The sequence below is a fragment of the Scleropages formosus genome, chromosome 21 (genome assembly GCF_900964775.1).
Source record: "Scleropages formosus chromosome 21, fSclFor1.1, whole genome shotgun sequence".
NCBI classification, from domain to species: Eukaryota; Metazoa; Chordata; class Actinopteri; order Osteoglossiformes; family Osteoglossidae; genus Scleropages; species Scleropages formosus.
Window position 1 is genome coordinate 1,200,034 of NC_041826.1, and position 27,486 is coordinate 1,227,519.

The 27,486-nt window shown below is 44.0% G+C and overlaps 1 protein-coding gene across 1 annotated transcript in view; it reads left to right on the plus strand.

Annotated features, from left to right (window-relative positions):
- The first annotated feature begins 1,790 nt into the window (after positions 1-1,790).
- The window catches only part of LOC108941965 (alpha-1,6-mannosylglycoprotein 6-beta-N-acetylglucosaminyltransferase A-like), a 190,305-nt gene continuing 164,609 nt past the window's right edge, over positions 1,791-27,486 (plus strand). The window contains exon 1 of the mRNA XM_018764927.2: positions 1,791-2,176. The gene's annotated coding sequence lies outside the window, so the exon portion shown is untranslated. The remainder of the gene's footprint in view (positions 2,177-27,486) is intronic.

Genomic DNA, 27,486 nt, shown 5'->3' on the forward strand with positions numbered 1-27,486 from the left:
TGTAGCTTTCCTCTCAGACTTCTCTGCTTGATTGACTGACAACCATCTTCAACTCATACTCTCCAAGACTGAGATCCTTCATCCACCCCCAGCAGCCTCATTCAAATTGCTCACCTCATCCACTTCATTTATTGAGAGCTTAGAAGTAACAGTTGACTCAAGTGGCACAGTGAGTAGTACTGCTGTCTCACACTGCCTGGTGGGTACAAGAGGATGTGGGTTCGATCCCTGCTCAGTCTGTGTGAAGTTCACATGTTTGCCCTGTGTCTGTGCAGGTTTCCTCCTGCAGACATGCTGTTTTGGTTCACCCCTAGTGTGTGAGTGACAGAGTGTCATCCACTCATGTATGGATGAGTGATCCATTGTAAGTACCGTATCTAGCAGTGTCATTCACCATGGTAAAAAAAGGTGTGTGGGCTGATAACACTAGATAGCGTTCACTGGAAGTCACTTTGGAGAAAAGTGTCTGCTAAATAAAGGTAAGAATTTTGGCATCCTCCTGAATTGTGGAAGGGATTCTGCAGCTCTGAAGGACAGTGGATTTTTAAGACATTACGGGTGACTTCCATGAAACTTTTACCAACAAAATTCATTTGTCCCAGTAAAGAGAAAGAGAGGACTAATTCCAATGTAAACAATTCATTAACATGAGGTGTAAATGCGACTGTTGTCTTGGTAAAAATACAGTCAATAATTCAGCAGTGAAAATTAATTTGCAAAGAATACACAAACCTGCAGCCATGAAAACCGTATGATGTTCTAACTTACATGACTAAATTACAGTTAAAATGAGCTTTCGCAAGGATAACCCTTATTTTTGCTGTTGTTTTACAGTGTATAAAATGAAACGAGGTTTGTGGTCTCCCCAAGTGTGTAAAGTGGATACATGTGACAGGGACAGTAAGTTTTACAGTAGCACCGCAGTTGCAAGGGGTGACGTGTAACCGAAGTGCAGCTGATGTCCTCCACAGTGGACATGTTGCTCAGGGACCGGGCGGAAGATGGCGGTCAACGGCCGCTGTTCCCCACGCTGCACACAGGTCAGATGTCACGTCCCACAGGGTCACTGCCCCTCCTGGTCAGAGGCGGCGCCACTCAATGCCGCTAGTTAATGCTTACGTATCACCTCACAGTCTCGTAGGACACGGAGGTATAAAAGGAGCCAGCGGAGCAGAACTACTCGCGGATTCTTAATAAGCGGTTCTCTTGTGCTCCCTTGGCGATTAGTAGTCTCTTGTTCCCTCAGTCTGTTTTCTAGGTGTTCATGTTCCAGTCCCGAGTGCCCGTCCTGTCACTTCCTGCCTCTTGTCCTCCAGTCCTGGTCCATCGTTCCTGTCCGGTATTTCGTCACGTCTCGGGGTTGTGGTCAAACTCACTGAATAGCGTTTCGCTGTTCACCATGGCATAGTTCAAACATCGTGTGTGTTTCCTGGTCTCGTGTTTCCTGTTTCACTTTCACCGAGTGTCTTACAATACGCACAGTGCACTTCTAACATCACACTGCACGTGAGGTCATTTTGTACTTCGTCCGTGTTCGGACGTAATAGCAACGCGCGTCTGTGTCCGACTCCCGTCCGGACGCTACATCAGAGCACACAGGCACACACCGACACGAAGAGTTTTCAATACAAAAGATAAACAGCGGGGGAAAAACATACAAATACACTGCATTCATACTTTACGGAAAGGGAAAAAATATAAAACACTCATGTTGCACTACTTTAAACCAGCCAAGACCAGGTACTATTTCATTAATATATTGAAGAACGCTTACTGATGCCATTGAATAAAATATTTTTTGAGGATTTAAAATTATCGTTAAACAAGACCCGACGTGTCTCCAGTGGTATGTTTACTTTCGTTTTGGCCATAGAATCATATTTAATTTGTTATTAAAGAGGCAGGATCATGCTTTAAAAGGTCAGCAGTAACCTGTGTTTATTGGAGTGTCCGTGTTTGTAAGTGTGTGCGCGCGGGCGCGAGGAGAGAAAGAGAGGACGGGGGAGTGTGTGTTCGTTTTTGAAGGAGGTTAGTGCTCCACAGACGGTCCGTAAGCATCGTGTTAACGTGGGTTCGCGACATAAACGGGAGCGCGCAGCGCTGGACCGTCTGGAACCTGTCGCTGGCAAACGAAGGCATTTCTACCGTTTAATTGGGTGAAGATCAGATGAAAAAGGTCAGTTATATTATGTTCATTCGCTGTTGCGCTTGCTGTCCTTGCGCGAGGAAATCGAATAATATATTTCGCGCGCATCCGTCAGCGCCGGTTGTCAGTGCGGCGCGGAGCGTGTGTACGGAGGCGGAAGCATGATCCTGGGCATGGGGATGAGTGGCTGCAGACAGCTGCGCGGAGAGACAGGGCTGCTCTGTGGTCACCCTCACTGGAGCCCAGTGAGCACTGGGGCTCGCGATGCAACGGCATCTGATAGTTCAGCACTCACATATAATAAACACGGAAGAGTATGTAACAGAGTATACAAGACTTAGAGTATGCAGCCTATGGCCTTGGGCTTAGCGATGTATGTTGGTTTTTTATGTCGTTGTTTTATCCTATTGCAAACTTATTATAATAATTTTTTTAGTTTTGATGCAAATTACTAACGTTTATCTTACGCTGACCTAGATTCCCTCACTCAAATTAGTCATTTTGTTGGTGTATCCACATCTATGACATGGATGGATGGAACATTCACATTGGTGCATACAGAGAGAAACCAATCTCACGTAAGAATCACATGTCTGCGCCTGTTTCTTTCTCCTAATGTAATGCACAAATTGTATTCTCTGAGATATATCTCGCTTGAGAAAAGTGTCTGCTAAATGAATATGTAAATGTTATGATGAGCTGTTATGTACCTAACACTTAGTGGACACCTGGGACCAAGTCCATTTAAGAGGTTGGATAAGGAACTTTACAGTAATTTATTCTGTTGAGGAGTATGATGTTAGTACTCGAGTACTTCAGGGTTAGAGACTTGCTCTAGGTGGACAGTCACTTTGTGGGGTGAACCTCAGACTTTTCTGCATTCACTGTAGAAAAATGCTGATGGAGTAAGTGTTGCACTGTTTTAATATGGATTGGAGCCACTGCTCTGGCTTAGGGTGTGTCAGCCCTTCCCAAGGAAGTGTTTCCTATGTGTCTCACTTCCTGTTGTGTGATTTCTGTGGACCAGTGCTTGAGTTGCTGGTATTTATAATAATATACTATTTTATATACTTCTATTAAAAGCAACTTCTCAAAGCATTTTACAGTGTAAGATAAAGAAATATTCAATAGTAAATCTGTTATCTTTCTGGGGGGATCCCCTCCACAGAGATTATTTGTGTTCTGTTCTGTTCCATATGTTTTGTACAGCCAGAAAAAAATAAAATGCCACCAATGGGATTCTGCGCAGAGGTCACATAGCAAGGAAATGGAAAGGCAACTTGAGTATTCAGACTAAATACCAGAAGTGGGTTTGGTATGCAAAGACCCTATCTGCCTTAAATCTTTAGAACATTTAACGCTGTTTTAGGTGGTACCAAGGCAGTGTACTTTGAGCCAAGAGTTAACTTAAATGTCTGAATTTATAGAGCAAGGTTCTTCTACGACTGAATGCTGAAAGTGCAGAAGTGGTGCCGTAAAGCTGATACTACTGAGCCAACATGATGGTCTGGTTTGTGTCTCTGTAGTGTGGTGTCTCACATTTTACAGGCTGAATAACAAACCAGTTTTTCTGTTGTACGCGGAGGAAGGGTGGTCAGACATCCAGCTGTCCGAATGGTTGTCTCCTTGGAAAGAAACACCACCTGATAATTAACAAATCATTATAATCACCAAAGGCCTCTTTGACAACAGTTCGTGCACAGATGGGAGGGGTCCAGGTGGGTACCAGCTTGGCTGCTTTCATTTGGGCTGAGGTCTGGAGGGATTTGTAGGCTGCCATAGCCAAGATGCTTGGCTGCCTCCCTCACATTTCTTTTGTTTGCTTCTGACGAGATGGAAATGAAATGAAGAAACATAATCAGGGGCCTTGGCCTCAGGCTTCATAAAGTGCATTGAAATATGCCTCATGTTGTACTGCGGTATGAACACCAGAAGGAGGCCGTTTTACTTCAGTCTGTTGTACGATAACTGTGTGTTGCTCACTGCAGTGTGTGGTCTGTGGGGTGTCTACCTGTCCCATGCCCTGAACTAAGGGTATTTTGCTTAATACAAGAACACTTCCTAGTAAAAGGGTTGAAATTCTTGCTTTGCTGGTGGTTTGTGCTGTTTGCATTACAAAAGAGGAAATTCAAAGACATCAGATACTGTTGAGACTCACTAATAGGCATCATTAAAACCTTGTTCAAGATTTTAAAAGCTATTCACTCTTGCAAACTGTGATATTACATATTATCACATGCAATTTTCCATATCTTTTTCTTTTTGGTGATACTAAATAACAACAGAATAATGACAATAATAATTATTGGATGAATTTCTTTTGGACTCTTTTTGAATCTGAATTCATTAAGAACCAGTTCGAAGAATGATCAAATACAAGTATAATAGTAATTACAGTATAACATGCTAAAGTAACAGACACAACAAAAGACATCTAGTATTTTACCATGGGGGCATGGTGGTGCAGCGGGTTTGGCCAGGTCCTACTCTCTGGCAGGTCTAGGGTTCGAGTCCCGCTTGGGGTGCCTTGTGACGAACTGGCATCACATCCTGGGTGTGTCCCCTCCCCCTCCAGCCTTGTGCCCCATGTTGCTAGGTTAGGCTCTGGCTCACCGCAACCCCACTCAGGACAAGTGGTTTCAGCCAGTGTATGTGTGTATATATATTCTACCATAAAAGCTTTTTTTACTAATGAATAGTGTTTTCTGAAGCTTCACGGTTGCAAATAAAACATTTGCTATGGTAAAATGTTTCCCCTATTCCATCTCGTAGGGCCTTTTATTTATGAAGTTACCGAAGATTCCAGTTCTAAGTGGTTTTATGGGACAAATCTGAATATGTGGCTGTCTTACAGGAACAGTGACAGAAGTAAAGTCTTCAGTGAGTGTTACACAACAGATGGAGAAAGGAAGCCTGTATCCCATTTCTGCTTCAGAGTCACTCAGCTGCCATGAACCCCAGACCCATCACACAGCAGGCACTATAAATAACAGATATTATTTTGTATTTGTTTGTTTAGCTAACATTTTTCTCCAAAGTGGCTTATAAATTTACAGTTTTATACAAGGCTTTTCAACATTGTATACCTATTTCCTCACCTTGGTAATTTTTACTCTAGCAGGGTAAGTATCCCTCCCAGGGGTTCAGCAGCCTCCTGTGGGATTTTAAACTGTGCTTTGATTGCAAGGCAACAGTTGTAACCACTGTGTCACCTGCTGCCCAGAAACATTTGCACCCTTGATTTGCGAACTTAGATGACACACATTTGAAATGGATGTTTTCCTAAGTACATTGGCCAAAATATTTTTTTCCAGAATTTGGAGTGGATGGGGAGAAAGAGGATATGAGTAACGGCAACACCTCCTCGCAGTAATTACAGTTTAGGTCTCATCCAATAACATCTCTTTTTGAGCTCCATTCAGGAAATTAGTGCAGTCTCTGTGGCCCCTGGATTGTAGATGATTTTTTTGCTTGTAAAACCTCACAAGGTTGCTCTGTTTTTCATGTATATTTAAATCCTGAAATTCTGGCTCATGTAGATGTCTGCACCAAATTTTCACCTGCAGTGAGCCCAAGCCATCCCACCTAATGAAGGTAGATTACACCCCATGTGTTTAGTAAACATCTCTGGATGCTTTCATTGCACCCTGCCATGGTTTCTATGAACACACAACCCCCCTGCAAATTTCTGATGAACTGCCCATCTGTTTGGAATGTTAGTCACTCTTACTCCCTTCCTTTCTTCCCACACCACCAAGATATTTTTTCTTGCCAATACATCTGTCTGGGAATGAGGCAGTCTCTAAGCAGAGGAACTTCAAAATTTCATGAGGGTCCATTTCCAAGAACTGTGCTTTAATGTTTTTGCTCATTGTTGGAATTTAGACTGCTTGGCTTGGCTAGTCCTTTGAAGCCCATTCCTTGTATCTTCTTGCTGATCTACATGCTAATTTTCAAACTGTGAAAGAGATGGCTAGTAGTTGATTGTGTAATATAACAATATTCCATAAGCACACCCTGCATGGTCATCATGTGTATCACTTGTAGTAACACAGGAGGCTCCTGTGCATTCATCTGAGTTTTTTTCACAACCTAATAATTCCTGTTTTACAGTCATGTCTGGTGCATTTCTCAGTCTATTTTCAAAACCCTAACCCTCAATTCTTACCCTAACACTAAGCATAGCAGTGCTTGTTCTATGTTCATGCCTGGTGCATTTCTTATTTTGTGTTTAAAACTCAGATTCCCAACTGTAACCATAACCCTAAGCCTAGTAGTACAAGTTCTATGGTTGGGTCTAGTACATTTTTCGGTCTGTGTTCAAAGTTCTCACCCTAACTCTTAGCCTAGCAGTACCAGTTCTGTGGTTGTGCCTGGTGCATTTCACATTCTGTGTTCACCCTAACATGTAATCCTAGCCCTTAACTCTAACCATAACTGTAACCTTAAACAAAGCAGTACCAGTTCTGTGGCCCTCTCTGGTGCATTTTTGAGTCAGTGTTCAAAACCCAACCCTCAGGTTATCAGTAAAAGTTATATTGTCTGGTGCATTTCTCATTCTGTGTTCAAAAATGTAACCCTAACCTTAAGCCTACCAGTACCAGTTTCACAGTCATGCCTGGTGCATTTCTCAGTGTGTTTAAAGCCCAATTTCTGGAGCAGCATTTTAGACTGACCTGACATTCTTGCCATTCAACACAGCATTTCACGCTTGTTGCAGGACAAAAGTGCATGCCTATAATTCAGAGATGGTCTCTGGATTCCTGTAAGGAATGGATGCCTTTCACTTTGAAAAGTAAGCATTGAGATTCCTCCTGTCATCATGGATATACAGCAAGCCTTTCAGTGTGTGGCCATATTACATGATGTGGCTTCATATTTCCAGTGACAGTAGCATCACTCATATTGGCATCTGTCTTCTAGCCTTGAACCTTCTTTTGAAGTAATAGATCCTATATGCATGAGAGCCTTTAGGGTGGTCTTATAAGCATCTGATCTCAACAACCTGTACTCTACAGTATACTTCTACTCATTAACTTTCCAAAGGATTTCCTTTTGGTGCTTGGGCAACCTGTGCTGAAACAATTAAAGCATTCTTATATACATGATTTCAAGCCTAATGCTTTGGAGCTCACTGTCATACTGCTGCAGAAGGAACCACGTTTTTTAACTTGGTAATTTTAGGCCAACATTAAACATAATTTTGCCTTGAAATATGAGAAAATTGTAACCTGATTACCTGTCATTGATCAAGATGTTTTTTTAAACAACTCCAAGATGGATTTGTTTACCCTGAGCTGTACACCTGCTAGCAGAGCTTTTCTTTTGCAGATCTCCTCAATTACACAGGTGTCTGCTTGTCTTTTCTGGAGTGAAGGGGAGTTACTATATGGAATATACAGTATACAGAGTTAACATATATGAAACATTGCTTTTTTTTTTTCAGCCTGATGTCAAGCCAATGATGGGAGCAGCACTGAAGACAAACTATAATTTTATACTGTTGGATGCTTTTTGTTTATCACACAGTCAATTAGCTGAACTATCTTTTATTTCTCACAACTGATTATTGCAGCTATTAGTTATCATGGGAATTTATTTTTAGTGTGTTTTGCATAATTGCAAACTCCTTTTATGACCGTACAGTACTGCTTGTAAGTATGTAAACCCTATTTGAAAGGTCATTGTAAAAACTTGTATAAGATATTAAAATCAACTTGAAAATTTAATTTTTATGATTTATACACCTGATTCTTTATATTTGGCTTAACCAGTGCAACTTGGGGTTTACTTATTTTTACTCATTTTTGCCCAATATTTTGGAGGCTTTGTGGGCACAGTGAGCCTGGTAGATGTTCTGTAGGGAGGGGAGTGGGGTACCAATGATCTTGCCAGCTGTAGTTATTTTGCGATTTGAGACATTGCAGTTCCCATAACATGCAGTGATACTGCTGGTCAGGATGCCCCTGTAAAAGGTGTGCATGATGTGTGGTCACTCTTCTCAGTCTCTGCAGGAAATATAGGCGCAGCTGGACTTTCTTGGCCAGTGAAACAGTGTTGGTGGTCCAGGAGAGGTCATTGGTGATGTGCATCCCCCAGGAATTGGGTGCTGCTGACTCACTCTGTGGCAGAACTGTCGATGGTCAGTGGGGGATGATGGGTATGAGCTCTCCTGAAGTGAATGACAGTCTCCTTTTGTTTTGCCCACATTTAGGAGGAGATTATTGTTCCTGCACCACACAGCCATTTGGTCTACCTCCTCTCTGTATGATGTTTCATCATTGTTGCTGATGAGACCCACCCCAGTTGTGTCATCAGCAAACCTAATGATGTAGCTGTAGCTATCTTGTGGTGCAGTCATGGGTCAGTAGGGTGAAAAGCAGGGGACTGAGCACCCACCCCTGCAGGGGGGGGAGTGTGCTTGGTGTGGTAGTGCTTGAAGTCCTACTGCCAATCCAAACTGACTGAGATCTTCCAGTGAGGAAATCCAAAATCCAGTTACAGAGGGAGATATTCAGGCCCAGCCAGTCTAGTTTGCCCATGAGTTGCCAAGGGATGATGGTATTGAATGCTGAACTAAAGTCCAAGAACAGCATTCTGACGTAGGTGTTTGTTGTCCAAGGCTAGGTGTTGGGCAGAGGATACAGCATCATCTGTCGACTGGTTGGCCTGATATGCAAATTGGAGTGGGTAAAGAATGGGGGACAGGATGAATTTTATGCATTGCATGACTAATCTTTCAAAGCACTTCATGTTGATGGGGATCAGTGCAATGGGGTAATAGTCACACACACTATCTGAAACCACTTGTCCAATGCAGGGTCGTGGGGAGTCAGAGCCTAACCCAGCAACACAGGACAAAAGGCTGGAGGGGGAGGGGACACACCCAGAGCGGGACGCCAGTCCGTCGCGAGGCACCCCAAGTAGGACTTGAACCCCAGACCCACTAGAGAGCAGGACCCGGTCCAGTCCACTGCGCCACCACGCCACCGTACTCCCCTGGGGCAATAGTCATTCAGGCAGAATGCACCGGTTTTATGGTGGTCGCTTTGAAACATGTGGGAATAACTGCCTGACCGAGTGAAATGTTGAAGATGCTTGTGAAGACAGCTTTAAGCTCTTTTGCACAGTCCTTCAGAACACAGCCAGGTATGTTGTACAGGCTAGCAGCCTTGCAGAGGTTAATCTTAGTTGGGGATCTTTTAATGCTGGCCATGGACAGACACATGAGCTGTTGATGGTGTCTTTAGTGCTGGTGGATTGTTCAGCGTTTCAAGGCGTGCATAAAATTCGAAAATTCGTTGAGTTGATCTGGCAGAGAGCTGTTGCTGTCGCAAGCCTGTGGTGGGGGCTTGTAATCAGGGGTTATCAGTTACCGTTGGTAAGATGCTAAAGTACACCCATCATATTCGGGAAGGATGCTTAGCTTAGCTACGAGCTGTAGGCACTGACGGTGTTACAAACCTTATTATCCTATTTTGAAGCCGTTCTTCATGGTAAACTAACTGTTTAGGAAGGTTGTGGTAGAACCTGCTCAGCCATTCAATGCTTCTGCTGTTTCTGTACTGTGTAGATCATGGAGTCACATTATCATACCATGATATTATGATATGAGAAATAGAGTAGGAGATAAAATGAAAATGTGCACTGTGGTGTGGCTTATCCAGGGATTGATGTCTGCTTGTACTTAACACGTGCTGCATTTGATGGAGCAGCTCAGATGATCGGTGTTGGTAACATCCATCAGGAAAAGGTTTCTTGTCCTGCTGGTGAGTAGCTCTGTTAGATACCCTTTAATGTGTAAATTTGGAAGCTGATGACTTCTTCACCACACTGGATCAGTCACCTTGGGCCTAGATCATGAATTAGACTGTTGCATTACATAGTGGTGTTTTTAGTTTTAGACACTGTGTACAGGTTCTTCGTAATTGCACTAAAATGTGCAGGAGGGGTGGGCAGCGACTGGTATTTCAAACCCAGAGGTTTAATTTTCTCCACTTCTTCTTGGCTAGTTTTCTGTTTTCATCTTCTCGCCAAAAAGCTTACTTGCATACTGTTTTATAACGTATGCAAGTACAGCAGTGGCAGAGTTTCCAGCAGCAGTTTGGCAATGGGCAGGGACCTCGAAGGAGCCTTGGGGTTAATAAGGGCCTTTGCGTCTAAGACATTTCTATCATTAATCTTCTAAGCAAATCTAGCTGCTTTTTATCAGCGCACAGAGCCCCACCAGCTACTAGCATGGACACAGTTACTCGTTAAGTCTGACCTCCGTTTGAGATTTGAAATATGTTCAATTCAGAAGCACAGAAGAAAGAAATTTTTAACTTCTCTGGGTGTAGTAGAAGAGACTACAGCCAGTTGTGCAGGAATAGAGTGCTTCTTTGGCTCTTGTTTTTGGCAGCAGCTGGGTGGCAGACTGTTGAACATTGTCTTTATTCCAGCTTGATATCCACTTGTTTCTCAACTCTCCATCTGGATGGATGGCTGTTTGAGGCCAGGTGGCAGCAGTTATGTCCTGGCAGGCTAACTTGGCCAGAGGCCTAGCAGCAGTCATTGTAACCTTTAGAGAGTAGCATCTTCTGCAGGGGTGGGCAATTAATTTTCCCAGGGGGCCACATGAGAAACTGGGACTGTTGTGGAGGGCCGAACCAATAGGCTGAACTTAATTCTGATCAATGCTAATTTTATCGCATCATAAAAAGCAGTAAATTGTATGGTTTTAATTAGCTGCTATGCGTAAGAATACATGTTACGATAAGGGTATGAAAATGTGAAGTAGGTCAAATATACCAGTTAAAAAGTAGTAGAAAAACCAATCATTACACCACTATGTCATTTTATTTTTAACATAACATACTTGTAACCTTCACAAAAACAATACTGAAAATGTGTATGTTTTGCAGTATGTTAAAGACCAACAATTAATTTGCTTTATACAAAAAGCAATAAGTGCTGTTGATGTGTTTTGGTTCTTTTTTCGTGTTCAGTGAGAAATCCAGTCTGTCTTGGGTTTGAAGAAGTGCACTTAAGTCTGGTTTTATGTCTGAGGTGGATATGCGAAGGACAGCTGACAGGTGATCATGATTGAGAGAGGATCTGTATCTGGATTTGTTGAACTTCATCACTGAGAATGTTTGTTCACATAGATCCAAAGAGAACAAACATCTTCTGAGCATGCCTCCGCATGTGTGGAAAGTTCTCCTCTTTGAGAGAAGAGTAAAAATCCAGCAGTGATACTGACTAAAAGTGCTGTGCCAGTAGTGTTATCAGACTGCAGGTCAATGAGTTTGAGCTGGACATCGCTGGGTGTATTATCCACACTGCAGGGGAAAAAGAAAAGTGCAACAAACTATCTCTGATTCAGTGCTCATGCCCTGATGAATTTAACTATTTTAGTTACAAAATCAATAACGTGGTTAATTTTTAGCACTGACTTACAACACCTCCTGATATAATACGGTGTAAAAATACCAGTTTCTGGGTTAATTTCAGTCACTTTATCCTGCATCTGCTTCAAAAGTCCAACATTTTCCCCATCAGATTTGGACAACCATCTGTTGTAAGACCTGCCAGTTTGTCCCATTTCAGTCCCAGCTTGTCCAACTATGCGTTTACCTCTGTGAACAAATCCCTCCCTGCCTGTCATCGTCCCTTTCAATGACCGCATTGCTGCCAACTCCTCCGTAACCTTAAACTTTCCTTTGTTATCGCACGTACAAAGACGAATAACTGGGCTGTGTTGTGGACATCACAGCTGTCATCAAAGCCAAGGAGAAAAAGTCAAAATTGTCCACTTTGTTTTGCAGCTGAAGCTCCAGATTTCCCGCGACCGACGTCCTCGATCCTTCTCGTTATGGCACGCACACACAAATGTAAATTGAAGAAAAAAATAACCGTCACTTTCAAAATAAAAGCAATGTGGTTGTATTCTGTGCATGGCGTACACTTATTTACATTTGATTTCTAATTTCCGATTGATCTCTCACGGGCCGGACAGGGACAGCCAAAGGGCCGGATGTGGCCCAGGGGCCGTGAAATGCCCAGGTCTGATCTCCTGGGTAGTGGCCTGTTGTCATTGAAGTGACCTAACTGTTCATCCCAGCATATAATTTGTTATCCATTTTGTGACAATGGTCAATGCATTTCCCTCTTTTTCCATACACATAAAGGTATAAAGCAACAGAAGTTGTTTCTTTGCTCATATGTTTCCAACTCTGAATAGCTTTGGGGTCTTCCTATATAAAATACAGGCTTTTAAATAAAGTCATACCCCAATGTACAAATACTTCAGTTTACAAGGCATTTCTTTAACTTTTTGAGGAAACTTATATTTCACTCACCTCCTGATGGCTGAGCAGTGCGAGACAAGACATTCAATCAACTTGCAGTTGTAATTTGGCTCCTGCCATTTTAAGTCCCTAACCTTCATTGACCCTTGTTTGCTTGTTTTCGATGTTATAATCTTGGGAATTGTTGCACCTATTAGAACCGGCTAGATGACAGTTCATTTGGCATTTTTATTGTTTTTATTGATTTCTTTTGTCTTTACTGCTGTTTTATTGCATTAAAAGGTTGAATTGAATTTACTCATTTAGCAAATGCTTTTCTCGAAAGCGACGTACATCTCAGAGAAAATACAATTTGTGCATTACATTAGGGGAAGAGAGACATAGTTGCAGATATGTGATTAAGTAAACTTAGTTTTGTTTCTTTCCACTTTGTGCACCGATGTTCATCACATGAGTAGGTGCATAAAACTCGGAACAGACGAATCCTGATCACTTTCCTACATTTTTTTTAAAGGTACACAAACATTTACATACAGTACAGGAGTAGCGGCTGTGTAAAGGCTTATCTGGGTATGGCCATAAAGGTACAGTGCATGAACATTTACACCAAACATGAGTGAACTAACACATAAGTTCTGAGTATCACATTTGTATGCTTGGTTTCTAAGCATTTGTTAAGTGTATAGTACAAAATAGTTATGAAAGAGCTGATTGAATGCCTGTAGACAGCTATACAGTATCACAGAGAACGAAGGGATGCTTGATATGTTGTTATAATAATTAATGTTAACTATTTCAGTAACACTGAATTTTAATTGGATTTGGTAATATTTTAACATAAAATAAATCTAAGATGTTGGTCAGCTCTTTTAAAAAAATAAAATGCAGAAATGTTTTGTTCCTTGTGACCTTTCTTGTATATCTGAAATCCACTGGATGGCAGTACGAAAACTTTATGACTTTAAGCTGAATTCAGACACAAATCCTGACAATAATGCCTTGAAAACATTACTGTAATTCTGTTTGCGTGTTTTTCGTGCGTGTGTGTGTGTGTCTCTGCACATCCCAGTGAATGAAGCGGCCATTGCATCCTAGGTGCAGCCTGTCTTAAACACGACCTTTCCTGGAAAATGTGACTGATAATTGAGATTGAGACCATCTGAAAATATGAATCCATCTTTGATCTGTTTTCAGGAGCTGCTTATCCAATTAAAAGCACATTTAATTTTGCAGATTCTGTCATTCTTAAGTGTCAGGTGATCATAATTTGTCTTTTGCAATCAACTGAAAAGTAATTTTACGTAGAAGAATCGTTAAAAACTGACATTGTATTATTAATATGTGGCAGCATTGCTCGTTATTTTCACATGTAGAAGAATTGTAAATGCACCCAGGCTAATATGATACTGTGTGCCTTTTGTTGGCTATAATATTTCCTGCTCAGAGGATAATGAATTACTCTGTCCCATTTTGCTGGTCTCTAGTGTTATATAATCCACTCAGTTTTTGAATTGCAAAGGTTTTAATACTGTTGCCTGCTGCAGGTTAAGAGGAATTAAGTATGCAATCAGAAGCATTTTAATCTGATGCACTTATATGTGCAAAAACATGCAATCCTAGCTGTCCATGTGCAGGAGTTAAATGCCCTTCCTTTTCATGTAGATTTAACATTCATAAATGTGAGTGCTTTCAAAGAACCAATAATTCATGTGGGGTGTGTACAGTGTATGTGTATGAAAATGTATAATACAGTGTTTAACAAAATGTCCGTCCGTCCATCCATCCATCTTCCTCCGCTTATCCGGGACCGGGTCGCGGGGGCAGTAGTCCGAGCAGAGCCCCCCAGACTTCCCTCTCCCCGCACACCTCCTCCAGCTCCTCTGGCGGGAACCCCAAGGCGTTCCCAGGCCAATTGGGAGACATAGTCTCTCCAAACGTGTCCTGGGTCTGCCCCGAGGCCTCCTCCCAGTGGGACATGCCCGGAACACCTCCCCAGGGAGGCGTCCAGGAGGCATCGGGAACAGATGCCCGAGCCACCTCAACTGGCTCCTCTCGATGCGGAGGAGCAGCGGCTCTACTCCGAGCTCCTCCCGGGTGACTGAGCTCCTCACCCTATCCCTAAGGGTGCGCCCAGCCACTCTGCGGAGGAAACTCATTTCTGTCGCTTGTATCTGCGATCTCATTCTTTCGGTCATGATCCAGAGTTCATGACCATAGGTGAGGGTAGGAACGTAGATCGACGGGTAAATTGAGAGCTTCGCCTTACGACTCAGCTCCTTCTTCACCACAACAGACCGGTACAATGACCGCATTACTGCGGACGCCGCACCGATCCGTCTGTCAACCTGCCGCTCCATTTTTCCCTCACTCGTGAACAAGACCCCGAGATACTTAAACTCCTCCACTTGAGGGAGCAACTCCCCCCTAACCCGGAGGGGGCAATCCACCTTTTTCCGACTGAGAACCATGGCCTCGGATTTGGAGGTGCTGATTCTCATCCCCGCCGCTTCGCACTTGGCTGCAAACCTCTCCAATGCACGCCGTAAGTCTTGAGTCGATGAAGCCAACAGCACCACATCGTCCGCAAAAAGCAGAGACGACACCCTCCGTTCCGTGGCTGCGCCTAGAAATTCTGTCCATGAAGATAATGAACAGAATGGGTGACAAAGGGCAGCCCTGGCGGAGTCCAACATGTACCAGAAACAGGTCTGACTTACTGCCGGCAATGCGAACCAAGCTCCTGCTCTGTTCATACAGGGAACGAACAGCCCGTAGCAGCGAGCCCTGAACCCTATTATCCTGAAGTACCTCCCACAGGATGCCACGAGGGACACGGTCGAATGCCTTCTCCAGGTCCACAAAACACATATGGACTGGTTGGGCAAACTCCCATGAACCCTCCAACACCCTAGTGAGGGTATAGAGCTGGTCCAATGTTCCATGGCCAGGGCAAAATCCGCATTGCTCCTCCTGAATCCGAGGTTCGACTATCGGTCGGATTCTCCTTTCTGGTACTCCGGCATAGACTTTCCCAGGGAGGCTAAGGAGTGTGATCCCCCTATAGTTGGAACACAATCTCCGGACCCCCTTCTTTAAAAAAGGGACCACCACCCCGGTCTGCCAGTCCAGAGGCACGGTTCCCGAGCTCCACGCGATGCTGCAGAGGTGTGTCAGCCAAGACAGCCCCACAACATCCATAGACTTGAGAAACTCGGGGCGGCTCTCATCCACCCCCGGAGCCTTGCCACCGAGGAGTTTTTTGACTACCTCAGCAACTTCAGCCAGGGTAATGGACGAGTCCCCCTCTGAGTCCCAGGCCTCAGCTTCCTCTACGGAAGGCGTGTCGGAGGGATTGAGGAGATCCTCAAAGTACTCCTTCCACCGCCTGAGGACATCCTCAGTTGAGGTCAGCAGCGCACCACTTCCACTGTAAACAGTGTTGGCAGAACACCGCTTCCCCCCTCCGAGTCGCCGGACGGTTTGCCAGAATCTCTTTGAGGCCAACCGAAAGTCTTCCTCCATGGCCTCACCGAACTCCTCCCAGGCCCGAGTTTTTGCTGCAGCGACTGCCAGAGCCGCGTTCCGTCTGGCCTGCCGGTACCCGTCAGCTGCTTCAGGAGTCAGCTGCTTCAGGAGGTAACATTCTTTTATTATGTGTAGAAAACTGCACTTGACATTATTTGTTCAAAGAAATAATAAAAGAATGTTACCTCTAGCATCAAGTACTTATATTTATGGAACTGGTGCTAATATGTGTACATGAACTAAAGAAAATACTAAACTGAACTAAAAATATTGTTTTATAAAATATTGTGAAAATTTGTTGATTCACAACTTCTGATATAGAGTATACAAATCATATGACTTTGTAACTAATGTTTTTGCAGATTGACTCATACCTAGCAGAGTGAATTTAATTTCTGCTGGAGTGTGGTGAATGGGAGAGATAAAAAGTGTAAACTCCAGCAGTGTTACTCATATGGCAGGATGGCAGCGGCATGAGACGCTTGTTAACAGTTTACAGGAAGCATTTAGTTGCACTCGTTGCAGCTAAAGGTTGAATCTCCAGTTATTGTCCATTATTTTTTCACACACACATATGGTTGCAGATTTTAATTTTTGGGGCAAATATTCTGTACTAAATACAGTGTAGTTTAAGTATACACTAACAACCTGGTCCTGTTACAGTAGACAATACTGAAAAGAATACAGAAATAATTACAATACGATTTCTTATACATCATTATTTTGGAGAAAACATGAAAATGACAAACAAAATGTCATTTCCATTTCTGTTACACCGCTGAGTGCATCCTCAGTTTCTGTGTGGCACACACACATTTGTCAGTGTACAGGTCACCTTTAAAATGACACACACAGTACAAAAGCACACAGATTATAGCAGAAAGGTTTCATGGGTTTTTGTATATTTTGCTGAGAAATAAACTGAATAATAGAGTATTTTAACTAGTACAAAGTAAAAATCAAACTGTTTTAACTGTTTTCATGCTCATTAGTCCTAAACTCCAGATTATTCCATTTGCCTTGCTTGTTTGTTTTGTATTCTCCTCAGGGATATCACTTCATATCATGTGCTGTGTCACTTACTACCTTCCACTTTGCTTTCTTACTTTTTTGTCTACTTTTTTTCTCTATATATATATATATATATATATATATATATATACACACTTATCTTATCTTCAGTAGCAATTATCTACCAGGTACATCATGTAGAAAAGAAAAAGTTAACGAGTTGAAAGTAACTTTAAGCAGGCAACAATAATTTTTTTACCAGACCTGCTAAGAAGTCACAGGCTGCAACCGAAGCTTCATTTAGGGTTGCTTGTTTTTTGAAAAAACACAAAAAATCATTCTCAGATGGTGAAATTGTCAAGGGAGCAATGACTGTGATAGCAAACACGCTGTTTAAAAAATGAAATCATGTCTGCACTCTCTGATGTTAAACTTGGGGCGAATACAGTAACGAAGCAACTGGAGAAAGACTTAGGTTCGTGCAAATGGTTTTCCATCCAGTGTGATGAGTCTTTAGGGAAATGTGTTCAGTGCAATGTGAAAGAAAAAAATATAAATGTACATATTTCAATAAATTTTCTTGGAATTTTTCCAGGATTGATTGTTTAATAAAAAATATTAAAACAGCTTGTCCCTTTGACATAATGTTGTTAATTGAAAGTTAAAAAAGCACCATTGTGTTTATATTTATTATATTTATAACAAATTATATATTTTTTGAGTATATCAAGCAAGTAGCCCTCTAGACTATTTTATCCCTTCAGGGAGCCCTCACTCACAAAAGGTTGGAGACCCCTGATCTAGCATGCTCTGATCAAGCTGATGTACAGATGCATTCCCTCCACCACTTGGTGTTTAGTGATTCAAGGGTAGTGTTACACTTCCACTGCCTGTGTGTTGAGCTGTGGAGAGGCCACCTCCTCACCTCTTTGTCATGGGGACAAGACATTGTCATAGGCTCATCCATTCATTACAGCACTGAGGGGGTGAGTCTCTGCTCTTGGGGGGATGTTTGAGGGGAAAAGATTCAGTGAGAAACTATATTGTTTCCAGATTTTTAAACTTTTTTTTAATCTATCTGATGTTAAGTTGGTTACACTGACTCATTTATACAGCTGGGTAATTGTAATTACTGTTTCACCTCAGGATAGGTAGCTTTATCAAGGGTAATACAGCATCAGGGGTTGTATGGGGTGTTAGGGAGGGATAGTACCTCTTAAGAGGGAACAGTTGTACTTAGGAGTAGCTTGTGTGCTTTGTTCTCCATCTGATGCTCAGCTCTCGCCTGTGACAGCAGCCACATCTCGGAAACCACTTTGACTGGTGGGCTAAACCAGGTGAAGGGTAGCTGATGGATCTGAAACCCTCAGTGAGTTAGGGCTTGTCCACTTATGCACGTGAAGACTGGATCTGGCAGACTGAGTGGAGGAAACCTCACTGGTTTAACAGTCAGGAAGGCGGTGACAGCAAGCATTGTGGAACGCTCAAAAGCATGACAAGACATGTAAGGTGTCCTGGTCATCCACTTTGCCTGGCCCTATCTCCTGCCATCTCAACTTTTGTCCTGCCACAGGATACAGATGGGAACTTGGAAGAGAGAGTGAGGCTGATGTCTCGCAACATTCCCTCACTTTAATCCAAGTCGCACGCAACTTTCAACACCTCCTTATCAAGTCCTGTGGCGATGGGTGACCGACAAAGCACAGGTGCAGATACGCTGGGAGCTGTAGGCGCGGACCTGCACACAGGCGGCTGAGGATTAATCGTTGTTTCTTCACTGACTGAAGCAGCAGTGGAGCTCGGCATCTTCCTGAGCGACTGAGTGTTCAGGATTGCACTGCTCTCTTGCATAGCATGAGAAAGGGGCTAGAAAAGATGCCCTAAACATTGCCTGCTTCACCTTAACCTGGCCAGCATACGGCGGCTGGCAGTGATCCCACATAAGTAGTCAAAATAATACAAAACGTAGGGTGGCACCGATCACCATTGGCACATGGAATGTGCGCACGCTGCTGGACAACATCACAGCAGACAGGCTGGAGAGAAGCACTTATTGCCAGAGAGCTTACGTGTTACAACATTGACATTGCAGCCCTTAGTGAAACTCGCCTTGCAAATGAAGGCCAGCTGTCTGAGGTAGGAGATGGCTATACATTTTTCTGAAGTTGTCACAGCAACGATGAGCGTTGTGAATCTGGAGTTGGCTCGTCATCAGGAGTCATCTTGTTCGGAAACTTGCCAGCCTCCTCAAGGGTGTGAACAACTGACAATGACAATGCAGCTCCTGCTTCAAAAAGGAAGACAAGCTACCTTGATCTGTGCATATGCCCCCACAATGACCAGCCCAGAGGATGTGAAGGACAAGTTCTATGGTTATGCTTTCAAAGGCATCGTTGCACAGTAGTACTTTTTCTTTTAATTAACTAATAAAATTATCCTACAGTGAAAATACATCAGTTCAAAGTATATTTAAATTTTGCTACACTGGCAGAAAAACAGATGTGAAAAAGACAACACAATTCAATTCTTTCTCTTTTCTTTATTTGACATCTTGTGAAAAAAATATTTTATTTTTGTCAGTCTTGTCAGACTTGTATTCATCTCAAAGGTGCCTATACAATTTAAAAAATAGTTTCCTTTTGTCCTGTTAATGCAGTTTTTGGGAGGGAAACAAATGTTAGTATGATCAACCATCAGCAGTTCTTCGTATCAGCATTGAACCAGCTGAAACGGTGCACTCCATTACCCCCTAGGGTCAAACTCCCACCTTTCTGTCAATAGTGCACCCCACCAATACCCTGTTTCTTTGTCTATTCAGATAAAAGCCTGTTAGACATATACATTTATTGCATGCTTGATAAATTGTCCCATCCTGAGGTTGTTTCTGACATGCTGATGATAACTGAATTTTGAAGAAACTTCAGTTTTCTGGCTCCAGTTTGCAACATTAGCTTGTAAAGAAATGTAAACAGGAGTAAACAGCTGCGACTAAAGCCACCACAATTGGGAGAGAATTTGGCCAGACTAATTCTGTGCTTTCCGTTGGACATGTTAGTCTTTAACATCCTAATAGCCATAAATTACAAAAGGAGAAAAAATATTAAAAATTTTTTTAATGAAATTCATTGTTATTTGGAAGACTAAATATTTTAAACTCGATTTTGTTAAACAGTGCATTTATGCATCACCTGTGTATCTGAAGTGAGGTTACAATAATATTTTTGTGGATTTCAACAAAAATTATCCAAGAAACAAAACTTGTATAAGTAGAACTGACAAAGTGAACACTGTTCATACAAGCTGTCGCAGTGTAAAATGATGGAAATAATATCAATACTGAGACACAGTAAATATGTCAGTTCCACAATGCAAAATGATGCAACTACCATAACTTTGATTTATGCAAATGAATGTAAATACTGTCATTACCAAGACACAATCATGACGTGTGTCCTGTCCTCCACACATGTTCAATGTATACTTTGGCAGGTAGCTAAAGTCCTCTTTCAGTAACACATTGGATGCTTGTTATGATTTCTCTGACTTATTAATGAGAAAGGTGTGGAACTGAAAAGAAAGAAAAGAAATACTCTTTATAACATACTTTCTGCAGATGCGCTGGGACACAGCGTCAGTAATGTGACCTGGGGTCATTGAGTACATCAGGTCTTTCAACATTAGACACCTTCTCCCAGGTGATGCAGCCAGGATTGATCAAACTCCAACTTGTGTCAACAGCAAATGACCACGGATCCGCTCTTTTAATCCAGAGCCACCTAATAGCTCTCTCTGTGGCTTTGGTAGCTGATCTGATGGCCTTCCTCTTCGCCTCCCCTGTGATGCCCAGTAGCATTAGGGTTTTGCAAAGTGAACGCCCTGCAAATCCCCAACAGCCGACCTCAATGGGCACGCAGTGTGTCTGCCAGCCTTGCCTCCGACATTGCTCCGCAAGCTCCTGGTACTTTGCATGTTTCCGCTTATTACCTTCCTCCAGGCGCTCTTTCCAGAGCGCTTTGAGCTCCAACATGACCATTTGCTTAGTAGTCTCAGAAAAGATGGTGGCACAGCAAGTAGCGCTGCTGTCTCACAGTGCTTGGGTGGAGTAAGAGGATGTGGGTTCAGTCCCTGCTCAGTCTGTGTGGAGTTTGCATATTCTCCCTCTGTTTGTGTGGGTTTCTTCCGGGTACTCTGCTTTCCTCCCACAGCCCAAAGACATGCTGTTCAGGTTCCCCCATAATGTGTGAGTGACAGAGGGAGTGTGTTCCACTGATGTTTGGATGAGTGACCCATTGTAATTAGTGTATCTAGCAGTGTAAATCACCTTGGTGAATAAGGTGTGTGGGCTGATACTCCATAGTATCTGTTGGAAGTCACTTTGGAGAAAAGTGTCTGCTAAATAAATAAATGTAAGATGATCATGTCCAGGCAGAGAGCTGTGAATATGACTTTTTCTGGGAACCTCAACTGCTTGCCCAAATCCACTCTCAGCTACCAGTCGGTAGCTGTGATTAGGAGGCCTGTCTTCCCTCTAGGCTGTGGGTGGGCCATGCAGGGTGGTGATGCTTGGTGGCACTGATGGTTGTGGCAACATGTTCTGCAACTGCCTTTAGCACCTGGTCATGATGCCAACAGTAGCGACCTTCTCTAAGAGCTTTCAGGCAACTGCTCAGAAGGTGTTCCAGGGATCATCTCCCGGTGCAACGAAGGGCAGGAGGGCGATTCACTCTTCCCCCAGACATGAAGGTTAGCTAGATTTCCTAAGGTGTCATACACAGCTTGGGCCAGGAAACTGACTCGGTGGGAGTCACCCTGCCAGGTGTTCGACCAGGTAACTTTCTGTTGTAATGCACTCTCCCACTTTTTCCGTGCTCAAATCCCATCTAGCATCGGATGTATAAAGATTCATTGAACAAACTTAAGTGCATGCAGTACATGTGATACACAGTATTAAATAAATGGCTTCACACAAATAATAATTTTCTCATTATGTACCCTTACAAGCATATAACTGTCCATCCATCCATCTTCCTCCGCTTTTATGCGGGACCGGGTCGCGGGGGCAGCAGTCCGAGCAGAGTACTCCAGACCTCCCTCTCCCCGCACACCTCCTCCAGTTCCTCTGGGGGAACCCCAAGGCGTTCCCAGGCCAGCCGGGAGACATAGTCTCTCCAACGTGTCCTGGGTCTGCCCCGAGGCCTCCTCCCAGTGGGACAAGCCCGGAGCACCTCCCCAGGGAGGCGTCCAGGAGGCATCCGGAACAGATGCCCGAGCCACCTCAACTGGCTCCTCTCGATGCGGAGGAGCAGCGGCTCTACTCCGAGCTCCTCCCGGGTGACTGAGCTCCTCACCCTATCCCTAAGGGTGCGCCCAGCCACTCTGCGGAGGAAACTCATTTCTGCCGCTTGTATCCGCGATCTCATTCTTTCGGTCATGATCCAGAGTTCATGACCATAGGTGAGGGTAGGAACGTAGATCGACCGGTAAATTGAGAGCTTCGCCTTACGACTCAGCTCCCTCTTCACCACAACAGACCGGTACAATGACCGCATTACTGCAGACGCCGCACCGATCCGTCTGTCGACCTGCCGCTCCATTTTTCCCTCACTCGTGAACAAGACCCCAAGATACTTAAACTCCTCCACTTGAGGGAGCAACTCCCCCCTAACCCGGAGGGAGCAATCCACCTTTTTCCGACTGAGAACCATGGCCTCGGATTTGGAGGTGCTGATTCTCATCCCCGCCGCTTCGCACTCGGCTGCAAACCTCCCCAGTGCACGCTGCAAGTCTTGACTTGATGAAGCCAACAGGACCACATCGTCCGCAAAAAGCAGAGACGAGATCTCGCGGCCACCAAAACAGACACCCTCCGTTCCCTGACTGCGCCTAGAAATTCTGTCCATAAAAATAATGAACAGAATCGGTGACAAAGGGCAGCCCTGGCGGAGTCCAACATGCACCGGGAACAGGTCTGACTTACTGCCGGCAATGCGAACCAAGCTCCTGCTCCGGTCATACAGGGAACGAACAGCCCGTAGCAACGAGCCCCGAACCTCATAATCCCGAAGCACCCCCCACAGGATGCCACGAGGGACACGGTCGAATGCCTTCTCCAGGTCCACAAAACACATATGGACTGGTTGGGCAAACTCCCACGAACCCTCCAACACCCTAGTGAGGGTATAGAGCTGGTCAAGTGTTCCACGGCCAGGGCGAAAACCGCATTGCTCCTCCTGAATCCGAGGTTCGACTATCGGTCGGATTCTCCTTTCCAGTACCCTGGCATAGACTTTCCCAGGGAGGCTAAGGAGTGTGATCCCCCTGTAGTTGGAACACAATCTCCGGTCCCCCTTCTTAAAAAGAGGGACCACCACCCCGGTCTGCCAGTCCAGAGGCACCGTTCCCGAACTCCACGCGATGCTGCAGAGGCGTGTCAGCCAAGACAGCCCCACAACATCCAGAGACTTGAGAAACTCGGGGCGGATCTCATCCACCCCCGGAGCCTTGCCACCGAGGAGTATTTTGACTACCTCAGCAACTTCAGCCAGGGTAATGGACGAGTCCCCCTCCGAGTCCCCAGCCTCAGCTTCCTCTACGGAAGGCGTGTCGGAGGGATTGAGGAGATCCTCAAAGTACTCCTTCCACCGCCCGAGAACATCCTCAGCTGAGGTCAGCAGCGCACCACTTCCACTGTAAACAGTGTTCGTGGAACACCGCTTCCCCCCTCTGAGTCGCCGGACGGTTTGCCAGAATCTCTTTGAGGCCGACCGAAAGTCTTCCTCCATGGCCTCACCGAACTCCTCCCAAGCCCGAGTTTTTGCCGCGGCGACTGCCAGAGCCGCGCTCCGTTTGGCCCGTCGGTACCCGTCAGCTGCTTCAGGAGTCCCATGAGCCAGCCAGGCCCGATAGAACTCCTTCTTCAGCTTGACGGCATCCCTTACTTCCGGTGTCCACCACCGTGTTCGGGGATTGCCGCCGCGACAGGCACCGGAGACCTTATGGCCGCAGCTCCGAACAGCCGCACCGACAATGGAGGAGCGGAACATAGTCCATTCAGACTCAATGTCCCCCACCTCCCTCGGGACCTGGTTGAAGCTCTGTCGGAGGTGGGAGTTGAAGACCTCTCTGACAGGGGCCTCCGCCAAACGTTCCCAACAGACCCTCACTATGCGTTTGGGCCTGCCAGGTCTGTCCAGCTTTTTCCCCCGCCATCGAATCCAACTCACCACCAGGTGGTGATCAGTTGACAGCTCAGCCCCTCTCTTCACCCGAGTGTCCAAGACATATGGCCGAAGGTCAGAAGAAACGACTACAAAGTCGATCATCGACCTCCGACCTAGGGTGTCCTGGTGCCAAGTGCACTGGTGGACACCCTTATGCATGAACATGGTGTTCGTTATGGATAAACCGCGACTAGCACAGAAATCCAATAACAACTCACCGCTCGGGTTCAGATCAGGGAGGCCGTTCCTCCCAATCACGCCCCTCCAGGTATCACTGTCGCTGCCCACGTGGGCGTTAAAGTCCCCCAGTAGAACGACAGAGTCCCCAGTGGGAGCGCTTTCCAGCACGCCCCCCAGGGACTCTAAAAAGGCCGGGTACTCTACACTGCCGCTAGGCGCAAACGACAGCATATAACTGAATCAGCAAAATACACTTGAGATGAGAAAAGGTCATACCTAATCTATAATTCCAGAACGGTGCCACAAGGTCACCATGCACTGCAGAATAATTTTAAACACCAAAATTTATAAATTATAGTTCAATATGTTAAACAGAAGCAAACATTATGTACCAACCATGCTTTCTAGACGTGAAAGAATTCAAAGAAAATTGGCAAATTACACTTGGCAAAAAACAGTGTTAATCCTCCTTGTGGCTTGCTGACTATAAAACCTACCTTTATTCTAAAACATGATAAATGAGAAATTTCAGTAAGATTGAAATTGTGACAAGAAATAAATTAACCAGCAGAGGGGATTAAGCAGAAATGGGACTGAAGTACGCATTTTAACAAGACAGAACAGTGTCAGTTCCATAATGCAAAATGATTGAAATACTGTCATTACCAAGACACTCATATTTTCCGTTCCATAATGCAAATACAGAAATACTGTCATTACCAAGACACAGTCATGGTTTGTTCCACAGTGTCTTGGCGATAGCCTCTATTCTTTACAGCACCTCTGTTCTCTGCATCAAGTCAGGAGGTCTAATGAGATTTTTGAACTATATCAGATCATCACTGCAGCACACCAGTCACAAGAAGTTTTGCAAAAGCTGGTATATAATGATGATTTATGACATCTTTACTTATTCTGGTCCTGTGAAGGACTGCAAGTGTTTGATGTTATTCTTTACATGTGCGACTCGGGGGGGTCAGTCTTGTGTCTTCTTCAGCTTCAATCATTCATTCGTGCGTTACCGAGCTCGCCCCATTCTTGACCCAGAGCAGTGGTGTAACTATGCTGAGGAAAGGGTTGTGGTCCAAATGACAATCCATAATCCTCCTCTGGGATCTCACCTGAATTCAGTGGCAGAAGTTGGATGTGTGTACTTTCATTTTGTACAGAGCTCAACAAAATATCTACTCATTTCTGCAGTGTATGCAGTCGCTGTACCACAGGGCATCAGCAGCGATTTATTGGGCACCCTATAATGGTTTACTGGGAATACTCTACATTGTATGAGTGGTTTAATTTTGAGCTTGCTTAGTTTTCTCTTTTTTTAATCACTGTGTGTGACAGGAAATTGTTACAGTTTTTTCAGATTTGTGCTTATTTATTCATTTAGCAGAGATTTTTGTCCAAAGCATCACAGAAAAATGCAGTGTGTATATTACATCTACAGAATCAACAGATTGCATTGTATGTCACACTGATAAAAATGAAAAATATAAAGTGTCACAGGTGGGGTTGCCATAACCTCATGCCATCTAAACATTTCAGGTGATTCTATTCCTGATAATGTATAGCCTCTGTATTAGCTGAGATTGGCACTATGTATAAATAATGTCCATCCATTCATCGTCAAAAAACTGCTTGTCCAGAGCGGGGTTATGGTGAGCTGGAGCCTTACCCGGCAACACAGGGTTCAAGGCCGAAGGGGGAGGGAATTATACAGTACTGTGCAAAAGTTTTAAGCACTTCGGGAATAAAGCTGTAAAATGATAAAACTTCCAAAAAAATGCTCTTAATTAATAAACGTCCTACAAACTTCCTACTTTTTTGTGTGGTACTAGCTATTGTTTTGTCTATAGTCTGTGGAGAGGCACTCGAGCAAAAATTTCATAGTACTTTGTACACGGTACTTGTACTTATGACCTATGACAACAAACCTTGAACTTGAACTTGAACAAAGCTTAGTAACCATCCATCGTCAGCAACCGCATGGCGCAGCAGACTTGGCCAGTACTAGTATAGTACTCGACTCCCAGACCCGCCAGGTTTCACGTAATGCATTTCTGTGGTTTTAGACATAGACCTCACTCAAGGTTGCAGCTGGGCCATACTATCTGCTCTCCCAGGCCGCTCCTCACAAAGCTACAGCCACAATTTGTCTGCAGTTTTCCTGGGTTTTGTGCCCGTGGTGCTCGCACACAGGAGATGCTGCATTTTGTGACAGTGGACAGTGTGTTGAGAAAGAGAGAATTTGTTTTATGTTAGATGCTATACTGGGACAGTTGTCAGAATGCTGTAGGAAGAGCTGAACGGTAAGACACTAAAAATGCTGGGCTTTACACGACTTGGGTCCACAGACCAGATAAGCTCTTTCTCTGCAACGGGGGCTTAGGATATGACTCTGGAGCATATTACAAGAGTACATAAATAACTTCATCTGTAACTAGACAAAAAAAACATGAAGTTGAAATGCTGAGACACCAAAAGGGTCTGAACAAGGATGAGATGCCAAGAGGAAAGGGGAGGCATGCTGCATACTGTGGTATGAGACAGCCATCCAGTTCTGTTCCTGGTGGACAGAGCATGGCTGGATGATGAGGCTTGGGATGTGCCCCCATGGCTGAGTGATGGCTCTTGTCAACCTGATGTCAACCTGCTCAGCAGGCAGTAGGAAGCACACTGGTCAAGGATGTTTACTAAAAGTCAAAAGGTTGATGGTGCAGTCTTGGGACAAGCCATGCTCTAGTCTCCTTAAACAATGTGCCACAAATGCAAGATAATGAAATAGCCAAAATAAAAATAAAAATATAAACAGAGAAATAAAAAAGGAAAGTATTTGATGGTGATGTCAGTTGTGCTGTAAAATTACAAGTGCAAAAAAAATATACATTTCAGGTTAGTGATTTGAAGTTAGTGTTGCCACCCTTGGACTCAAAGATCTGTGGTTATAATACCTTTGAGCAAGGTACCATCCCAGAAATTTTCTGTAAAAATTACCCAGCTGTATAAATGGGTTAATCTGTGTAAGTAGCTTAACACTGAATTTGGAGAAAAGCATCAACAAAATCAATAAATGTCCACACATTTTGTCACTTTAGATTCACATATTTGTGGTATT